The sequence below is a fragment of the Acanthaster planci genome, linkage group LG08 (genome assembly GCF_054643075.1).
Source record: "Acanthaster planci isolate LZ-2023a linkage group LG08, COTS_SCS, whole genome shotgun sequence".
NCBI classification, from domain to species: domain Eukaryota; kingdom Metazoa; phylum Echinodermata; class Asteroidea; order Valvatida; family Acanthasteridae; genus Acanthaster; species Acanthaster planci.
The window spans coordinates 18,436,216-18,446,942 of record NC_141784.1 but is presented as its reverse complement, the minus strand read 5'-3'; the positions used below and the strand labels follow the sequence as shown (position 1 = coordinate 18,446,942).

Here is a 10,727-nt window from a genome sequence, read left to right as displayed (position 1 = left end):
TCCGACTGGAGACAGGTTACATTGCGCACAGCCGGCCATAACCATACATCCATCCATATGTAGCTCTCGGATCCGGGGTGGGAATTTTTGTCTACAAAATTTTTATTTGTAAAAAAAAATGCTGACCCCCACACAAAGACAGGTCGTTATACCGTATTTAAGATGCCAGTGCTTCCGATCTAGTGATTCGGTGATTTCGAACAAGTAAATGAATTAAACATAATATGCTTGGAAACCATTGATCCCGCCTTAGGGGCAAAAGCAAGAACGTTACGCCAAGCTTTCGTTCTGTATGTGCTCTTCTTTCTTCGTGCACCGCCTTTGGAGCGTGAAAGTATCTCCATTGATCGCGCCTACGGACGGGGGGGGGTTCCATTTCGTTTCGTTGATTTATTTTTCGATTTCGAAGCGAAAAGCGACGAACAAGTCGTTTCCGTTTTATTTGAAGACGAAAACGTTGTAGAGGAACAAGAAAAAAACGACCGGTTCAATTTTTTGTCCATGTGGAAAACGATATGGACTCCCATGGTTCCCTGTATGAGGTCCATAGGAAAGGAAAGTGTGTAAACGAAGAGTGGTGTTATCAACACAGAATTTAAGGACCAGGATGAACGTTTCGTTCGTTCAAATAAAAAAAAGTTCATTTTTTTAATATTGAAAAAGAAAACTTAAACAAAGCCACTTCTCCTTTTTTCATTTGAAAAAAAAACGAGGAAAAGGAAAACCAGGTCGTGGTTTTTAGTTTTTCATTTTGAAAATGATGAGATAAAATGAAAGTGATTTCTTTCAAAGTTAATTTTAATCCAAATTTTCTTGTACTTGACATCAAGTTCGAAGTAGGCTGGTTCCCTGCCGTGTGTGTGCGTGCGACAGGTAGCCACCGCCTCTTACGTCATTTCTGTCATGAAGATGCAACACCCACACGGCCTGATTTTATTCATTTATTTTGGGACAGTCTGCTAATTGAAGTTGTGCCGAAGGTCGAGGTATCAACCTGCAAAAGAAAACAGGCGATAAAAAGCTAGTAACTGTTTTAGAATTGTGATGCATTTGGGGAAATCGGCTAAAATGGTGCACTTTATTCACGCCCATGATTTTTATTTGAAGTTATGATGAACTTTTCCAAACATCAACGAAATAGGTTCGAAAATGTCAGCCAGTGTAGGAATATGAGAAGATTCCAGTGGTTGCTCCTTTTACTTTGTGCAACATGAGGTTTCTTTCATAATAAGTGGACTCACCGGACGCTTCTTACCATCTGAACAATGGAACCCTTTTCTTATTTATCTAAATTACCATGTTATTTGAACCATTTCACATTTACAACGAAAAACAAAGTAATTCTCGTTTTTCAAATAAAAAAGAAGACGACTTTTTTATTTCTTGTTTTCTTTTCATAATGAAACTTTTTGTAATCTTTGGTTTTTCATCCAACGAATTGAACCAAACGTACATGGACATGAACCCAAAACCCTGGTCATCGCCAATTAACTTTAATTGACGATGACCAGGGTTTGGGATTCATTTTTCATTCGTTTTTTTGGATTTTGGATATACTTATAAACCCGCAGACGCAATGCAGCCAGCCACATTTGATGCAAACTATCTGCGACAGAGAGAGCCCCCCCCCAGCCTTTGTGTTGGTCATTGTTTAAGTGGTATCTCAGGAATTCTTTTCAGACATCTAGGGGGAATGATGTGTGAAGTAACAATAGGCTGGAGTGTGTATGCGGATTGGACTTGTTGGGGGCGTACCCGACCCTCTGTCCCATTTCGTTCCTGGCACATACAGCTAGCCGCACGCGTAGGCTAAATGATTGCTTCGATAGAGGGCGCCATGTCATTTGCTAGGCTGGTTGAACTGAGGAAAGAGTTGGTCTGGATCTCCATCGCCTAAAGACGCATAACATAGCACAAGTATAACCGGGAAACTGCCTACATGTAACAGTGCAGTGTACGTGTACGTACGTGTACTTGTAACTCGACCGATTCGAACGTTGATACGGAAGCGTGGAGTTTGTCCGACTACATGTACACTGTACACATGTACATGTATATTGCGACACTTTGGAAGACACTTTTCGATTATTCTCTTTGGTAAGTCATCTCTCATAAATATTCAGTATTCTTCAACTCAAGAACGTAGAAGTAACGCATTATCTAGGTCGTCACCGGAGATGTGGCGTGAACATGATGAAGTAAGAACAGTAGGCTAAGGCCGAGTAGGCTGTGCTACTCTCAAACATGTCAAACGTGAGTTGAGCGTTACTTTAGTATTACTCTTTTTCGATTTTGGACGGGATTGTCATACTAACGCTAGTATACTATTAGTAAAGTGACAACAGTTCTCAACAATTCCAAAGACTCACCCAAAATACCTGTTATTCACCACCTAAGTCCAAGGCCTGCTCATGCTGCTGGCTTTTTTAAATGCCAAAGGAAAACTTTTAGGGCTTTAGTGATATTTTCGACTTCAAAATCTGTCAAAATATGACTGTTTTCACTGGGCACACGCACAACACTTAAACTCTTCGTCGCCTCCTCCGATTCAAATACGCACGTCTAGATTTTTCTGGTGCTATAACTTTAAGGGCAAACATGTAAATATGTCTTGTGCCCCGACTACATATGGGCCTCTCCTGCGGTTTTGTTAGATCAAACATCAGGAATCAGTAAGGCTTATGGAGTACTTTGTAGTGTTTTACTGTTTACAGGATATTTAGGCCTGCCTACCTACATGTAGGCCTACCGGTACATCACCTAACTTTCCTCCATGCGTCAACAGGCATAAAACAAAGTGTCAGTTGAGTTGTTCAGGCAAATGCAAAAGTTTTATATTTGGGCCCAGGCCCACCTTTTCGACGTTCACAAAGCATTATGGGATTGGATGAAAAACAAGCGATGCATTTTTATGCATATCAAATTTAACTCAAATGATACATGCATAGGTACATGTACAGTGTATTTAGGCCAAACAGTTAGGTCTGCTGTATTTTGAGTGACAAGTCTGGCCTGCTCGCACATCCTGACCAGCCGCCATCTTGTTTTCGCGTGGACAGCAGAGAAAAGAAAGATTGCGGCCCCCATACATGTGCATCATGAAAAATGGGGAAGAATTCCATATACGAACTTCACTGTAATATCGCGTAATTACTACAAAAGTATCCTTACTTTGATCGCTGAATGAAGACGATTCCAATAGGCATTGAAGAGCTGAACATCATAGGACAGAAATGTGGAGTTTTGGGCACACTTTTGGAGCTACACATGGACCAGGTTTACATCGACAGGCGGCCATCTTTGCTTCTGAAGAACATGGCGAATGCGCACGACGTGTGCGCATGAACCGAATCATATCCGGAAGGGGTTGGGCTGCCACAAGCATTGAGGTAATTTTATGCATGAATCCGCAACACGAGGAGTGCAGAGGGCCGTCATCTGTCTGGATGGATCTACACAGTTCACGAAATGCCGCGCAATGTGCCCTACTGTACATGTACAATTTTTACTGGGGGGAAAATAGTGCGTGTTTTGCGACAATTTTTAAGTTGGAGGATTTGGTTAGAAGGAACTTAAAAATGGGCCCAATTTCTTTTACAGACAGTTTGTGTAAGTTGGACAATTTGTTTAGAAGGAAAAAAAGGGGCAAATTTCTTTTAGAGAGTGCATGTCAGTTGGAGGATTTTTTTCTATAATTATACAGAGGGAAGGGGAAAAGGGAGCTGAAACCTGTCTTTAGATTATTGTGTGGCTATCTGCCAAGGCTGACAGCCAGAGCGAGATGTTGTGCGCTCTAAAATGTGAGGGGAGGCTTGTACAGGAGAAGAACATCCTTAAGGATTTGATTGAAGTGGTCTACTCCTGCATGTCGGCAGCGCCACATGTATTCGGCCAGGTAGAACCCAAACTGGTCGCTTCCACTGGTGTGGGTACTGGGCAGACTTCGCTTTAGTTGCCACCACTGGCTCTCAATATTGTTTGTGTGAGCGCCAGTGGATGGATCAACAAAGTTAAGAGAGTGATTTACCGTGAGGTGTTGGAAATCATCTTCATCGAGGCAGTCATACGCTCTCCAACAATCAGTAATGACTGTGGAGCCGGCAGCCACATATTCCTTAATTAGAGGAATAAGTGTTGCCGAATCGCGTTTGGCTACCTCGATGAAGAAAACTTCCTTTGTCTCACGGCAAATCCCGCCCAGTATCCACTTACCCTCAACTAGGCGACCACGATTGTACTTCCGTTTACCGAATTTGGACTCATCTATCTCTACCGTCAGGCCCGGTCCCCCGATCGACGTTTTGCCATGTTGCTGAACAACGTGCAGACAAACTTCACGACAATAGGTATACCAATCTACAACAGTTTCACAACTTGTTCCACCGTCGTAGCTGGCTTCCCTGATTGCCCGGGTATTTGACAGCTTTATTGCCCAGCAGTACATGAGAACAAGGCATTTATCGAGGGGTAATCGACTGCCGGAAAAGAAACTGCCATGCCGCATACTACGGTTGTGACAATATTGGCGACATGTTCTCTTCGTACATTGCCACATGTAACCATCGGTGATGTCTGCCCTCCGAGTCCACCTCAATGGTCGCCGGCAGGTACGGCACAGAGGCGCCGCTGCTATTAGCCCCCGCTCCTTCAAAAACCCCAGGGTCTTTTCCGGGGTGATAGTCACCTCTCTCACCAAGCGCGTAAGACTCCAATTCTCGCTCATAGTGCATGTATTGCTAATGGATGAAGCTAGACTCCACCTGAGTTCTTATATAGCATTGGACTGAAATTCCTTCTTTCGTACGGCCGACTGCATTTCTACTTGTTCTTTCTCTCTTGGTTTACATAATACGACGGAGATAACTCACGTCATACAGTCAATTGTGCTCAGACATGTACCTTACCTAGTTGATTTCCTTTGGCACAACCTACTTATATTAACAACGGATAGCCACATTTATTAATATTTAAATATTCTAATTTATACAAATATTCGTGAATAATTACATATTCAGTTTCATAAATATTTAATTTTTTTAAATATTCATCTTGACCTCATCTTGACCTCTCCTTAATTCAACCTTAACTTTATATGGAACATATCGACTTTCTCCGGCAACAAGCGCTCGTGTGGCGTGGTCAGTTAGACTGCTGTACTTCTATACCTAACAGTTCTCTTCATTGCAGGTTCGCTTCCCCTTTACGACACAATTTGGATTAAATGTCTTAAATGTGTATACTAACTGTAATAATCCTTGTACTAATGACAGGAAAACTGTGGAGAAATAAAAGGACGGGATAGTGAAGGAAAGAGGAAACGGTAGAGGATATAGTAGGGAAAAAAAGAACGGCAAAAGGACTCACTTTTTTGCCGTTTTATTGCGTGGGGCCCCTTCTTTTTAAACCTGTCCCCCTAAGTTACTGAACCCCCTTTCACATCTCTATCCCCCAAAAATAAATGTCGCCCCTTTTTAAATCTGTCCTGGAGCAAAAATCTCTCCTAAAAAGTGAACTTCGTATATGGAATTCTTTCCGAAAAATGTTTGTTTTCCTACGAGAATCTACACAGTGACCATGGTGACAGGTGTTAGACTTTGAGTCTCTAAAATATAATAAACCCCTTGTAAATCTCTAGAGGAGATTTTCAAGTTGTTGACACGTTCTTGATGACTGGTTTGTGTTGTGTCTCACAGCTGGGGGGATCCCCCCAAAAGAACTTGGCTATGCCACACCCCATTTTTCAAAACTTGGCATTTATTTTAGAGACACCTCGTAATATTACAAATATCATACATTACAAAAGTATACATTTTCGGCTGACCCACCTTGGAAAAATCTGCACTGCGCGGGAACGGTACATGTATATTTATTTTAAAACATTTTTGCCAACATGGTGTCAAAATGACCACAAAGAGTTACTTTAAAACTCTGAAAGGCACAACTTCTGCAAAAAAATGCACCGCGTGGATATTGGAAAAACTGTGGGGGGGGGACAGAATCCATCCCCCTGGTTCTTATAGGGTTAATTTACATGTATGTAGTATTCAAAATGATGCGGTTGCAACATTTGGAAAGAAGAGATGGTAGGCCTTAATACCAGTAGCGCTGAAGGGCACAAAAGTGCACCTACCATGTATTTTGAGAGCACTGTACATGTATGCAAATACAGGCAATGTACATGTATTGTACATGTACTGGTACATGTACATGTAAGTGCATTATTCGCGCTGCGCACTTAAACGCACTGCCATCCATCGTTTTGCCCATTGTTTGCCCGTACTTTTTTGGAATCACAGTTATAATCGCAAGACTGGTGGTCTGTGGTACCAACACATATGCTAGGGCCTTAGGCTTAGGGACGGTACCCCTAACGTACACTGTACTTGTTACCGGTAGTTCTTAGACTAGAGGAAAGGTGAAGCTGACACTGACAAAAAAAAATCATAAATCCGACGTCGAACCAACAAGGTGTCGGACGTATACATGTAATATGAGGCGTCAGTGCGATTGACTGTGAGACATGGAGGAGTGCGGGCCCATGTAACGCAACGCTGCGTATTTGACGTAAATTCATATGGGATTTTTAAACAGCATGTTAGCTTCATAAGTTGAAATCTTACAGTACATGTACATTAAGGGTGACAGATCGACATGTAAACTCTGGTGCTGTTTGTTCTTTGGAAAGTGTCCCTGTTTCATAGAGATTTTGGACTTGGCAAAGACCTGGTAAAGACCTATTCACTCACACACGTACTGTAAGTGGGGTGTGAAGTCCACAACTGGAGGTATTTTTAAAGAAGCATGTACATGTAGTACATATGTGGATGAAATGGCCAAACTAAACAAGTTGCCAGATCTCCCAATCAATTGACCTTTAACAAAAACTCAATATCTGTACAGTGCAAATACTGTCATTTTGCATTTAGGGATTTGGAGCGTTTCCTCATGGTGCCAGATCCCACTGAAGACAGCCTTCCAATCAAATTATGCCCTGAGAGAAAGCCAGGGTGTCATTACTAGTGAATTACAGTGGAAATAACTGGGTTACAGTTCCACTGCAACAGTAGGCCAATTTGATTAGAAAAAGACATTAGAGATTTGGTGGGCCCTTCACATGTAGCGGTCTATCCCAAAGCCTTAAATGGCTTTCTTACATGTACTACATGTACTGGAGGTAATGCATTTGCTTATAATTTGAAACAAATTTGTGGGGGGGGGGCTTGTTACTAACCTTGTTCCCAGGGAATTGTTGAGTAGGACTCTTCTTTAAATCCTGCAAGACTTCTCAATTTATCCACGGTACACAATGCAGGTTTAAAGTTCATTTTACATGTATGGAGACATGTTTGATAAAATCCATCATTTTTGTCACAGATGTGACTCAAGACATAAACCAATCCTACAGCATACAGGTACCGGTACATCGACCAGTACGCCGCATCCAGAGTGTCTTCTGTGGCATTTGTCTCAGATTCCAGTTGATGGATTCTAGATAGAAATCTGCGTTGAGGGAGCGTGCATTCAGTTGATAAAGCCTACATGTAATAAGACCATAGGAAAGATCAACCCGGGTGCCCTGGGGGCGAGTGTGCTCAGCGAAAAAATGAAAAATGGATAATGGGCGAAGAATTAAAATACATGAAAGGGGAAGGGGGGGGGGAATGGTTATGGGAAGCAATTGCAGGGGGAGGCAGGGGTGCTTGGCGCCTCGGAGTCGGGACATGTATGATGCAATGGAGAGATTTTTTTCTAGATGCTCCAGCAACATAAACTGTAACTTTATCGGTACCTTATTTTGTGGGGCATAAAGTATACAATTTCCATACTGTTAAATAACGTTGTGCATAAAAATCTATATGTACATTTGCTGGTACTACTTGATTAAAACAAAATCTCAATATCAGCAAAATTCTTAAACATTTAAATGTTTGTATTGAAGAATTCTTCGACATTGTCATCTATAGACTTTTTTTCTAGCTGACCAGGATTAAAAAGAATTGTTTCATTCAGAACCGAAGCTGAGTTTAAGAATTTTGCTGATATTGAGATTTTGTTTTAATTTAAGTGATGCCAGTTGCATTGCAATGTGGTACAGTAGTTGTCAAAATACAATTGGATAAATACATGTAATTTTGTACGAGTGCATGCACTTTGCAAATTTTGAAAAAAAAATGTACTTTAAAGAAATTGCATGTGGGTCATTCTGTAAATTTGGGGTCCAATTTTTCCCCGTCCCTGTTACATCTGGCATGCGATTTTTTTAATGTTTAGAACTCATTCCTTAATTTCAAAGACTGAATAAGTACCGAAAATTACCTGCCAAACATAAAAATAGTTTGAAATCAATTTCAATGAGACAAGTCAAACTTGACAGAAGGTATACACAGCAGAGGTGCCTGGACAGAAAAATATCACACTTTACAAATTTATAGAATGACCCATACCCGGTATGTACATGTATAATGTACATATACACGTACCGTACATGTAACATGTATGTAAATACCATAGAGTAGAGATGCATGGGTCTCAGAATGGAAAACAAATTGCCATGAGCAATCTGTAATTAAATTTCTTTCTTGAATGAGCCGCAATCTGGTGGAGTGGTGCTGAGTTGTGCAACTGAGTGCTGTTTGACAAATTTGGCCTGAGGGATGCATACAGGTGCATACATGTACATGTATGTATGTACATGTACGGTACATACAGAATACTGTACCATAGCTCTTAATACAATGTGGAGACCTGAGAGAGTTTTACCCCCAAGGTATCAGTGCTTGTGCACACACGTGATGCACCTGCCCCTTCAGCTCACAGTAAGCACTTTATTGAATGCATGTTGTAAATGTACAATTTTCAATCTCAACACTTAATTATTTTTTTCAAGATAAAATCTGACATTTTCCTTTTGTACCACACGTCATGCGTGCTTCACAAAATGCAAGACCTGCATGTACATGTATACATGTAGTGCTCACGCGATGGAGTGCCTTCCAAAAGCCGTTCTTGACTTCCTACGAAATTGCAGTCCTCCCGGGGAAAAAAAACCCAGAAAATCCCCCGAGGCACAAATTTCTAGGGCCCCCCGTCCGGCAACTGATTCAATTCCCTTCCAAAAAAGAAAAAGACTGAAGAAAAAAAAATCTTGTCAGTGTGATGGTCACCGCTGCGTTGACACGTTGCACCCTCCCACACACTAACGCCACCTCGCCAGGTCTCGACTCTCATTGTGCGATGCGCTTGCATTCTCTCGTGATCAGACTCACGGAGAAGTGCACGTACATCTATGCACTGCAGTCACTCGGTTTAATAGGCAGTTTGTGGATGAACGCCACTATCGAGATTCAATTTGAGGCGGAAGGACAAGCATTTCCAGAGGACACTGACTGCTTCACATTTGTTTTTCCTCCTGCTCGGATGCTTGCTCTGTGGTTCAAGAATGGTGAGTTTCTATAATCCTGAGGAGCCTCTGCCCTCCAAGTGATGGACAGGGTAGTATGCTCTTCATCTGTGTTCGGTATTGTTAAAGCCTCTGTGAATGGTTTGAATTTTGGAGTTACTAGTACAAGAAGACAACAGTGTATTCACTTAGGGGAGACAGCAAGTTTATGTGCTTGCGTGTACATAGCAACCACATGTATTGTATGAAACAGTATTTGCACTTGTCTGTGTATAATAGGATTACATGTACATGTAAATGTATGGTTGTGTTGCACCAAAAACTGCACACGGATGGATGTGTAAAGTTTGATGAGGGTGTGTACTATTGTACGATCAACAATACTGGTGCGGCAGGACAGTCGAAAATAAAATACTGGTACATGTATTGTACATGTACAGTACACATGCAGTACATGTACATGTAGGTCAAACTAGAGTTGGGTGTCCTTTACAGTATTGTTCACTGCTCTGAGTTGTGTTGATGTTGAATTAATAAAAACCTTAACCCCCTAGGGTCTATTCACAATCATATTGAAATCGGAGGATTCAGGACTGTTAGAGCTGGATGATGCTCGAGTACGAGTACATTGTACATGTAGGTCTGGAAGAGGGGTACGTTGTGTAAGAATTCTTCACTTTTGCAGCATGAGGTTAGTTACCATGTCCAAGTACATGATGTCCGGATATGTGTTGGTGCATTTGATGTATTGACTTCTTGCTAAATGTAAGGTACATATGTACATTGTGCATTGGAGGCATTGCTACTGTTGGCCTAGGATAAGGAAGTGAAAGTTTGTCAAGCTGCATGGGGCAGCTGACTGTATCCTGTTCAAGCATACTGGTACAGTGTAGCTGAGAAAGTCCAGAAAGTATACATGTAATGCATGTACGCAGTGTTGCATATGCCATCACGTTCACGTCCAATACTTTGTCCAAGTGTCAAACCAGACCGAATCTGCTTGCCCTGAAAGAAGGTACTCGGTTACCGAAAGCTCGGCAATCACATTCAGAGCGCTGATTTGATATTATATTCTTGTCAATATTATGATGCTCAGGTGTACTGTGTATTAAACTGTCTTGACATTCCTCCATTTGTAGGCCTATCATCGCATTTAGCGGAATAATTCATTTCAATACTGTGCATGCCGGTATATGAATGTGTACATGTACATGTGTACGGGATCTACAACTTTAGAAAGAAATTGAAAAATAAAAGACAAAAATGCAAGTGGCTTTGAAGGTTTGCAGTTGACAAGTGGTACGTACATGTACGGGGGCAGTGCGTA

At 41.6% G+C, this 10,727-nt stretch overlaps 1 protein-coding gene across 6 annotated transcripts in view; it reads left to right on the top strand.

The window, feature by feature from the left end:
• The first annotated feature begins 1,932 nt into the window (after window positions 1-1,932).
• The window catches only part of mgat1 (alpha-1,3-mannosyl-glycoprotein 2-beta-N-acetylglucosaminyltransferase), a 44,589-nt gene continuing 35,794 nt past the window's right edge, over window positions 1,933-10,727 (top strand). Inside the window, exon 1 of one of the 6 annotated variants that reach the window (XM_022244781.2) lies at window positions 1,933-2,097. The gene's annotated coding sequence lies outside the window, so the exon portion shown is untranslated. Of the gene's footprint in view, window positions 2,254-9,249; window positions 9,443-10,069; window positions 10,092-10,727 lie in introns of those variants that run through there. The other 5 variants (XM_022244786.2, XM_022244785.2, XM_022244784.2 and 2 more) reach the window with 5 other exon arrangements.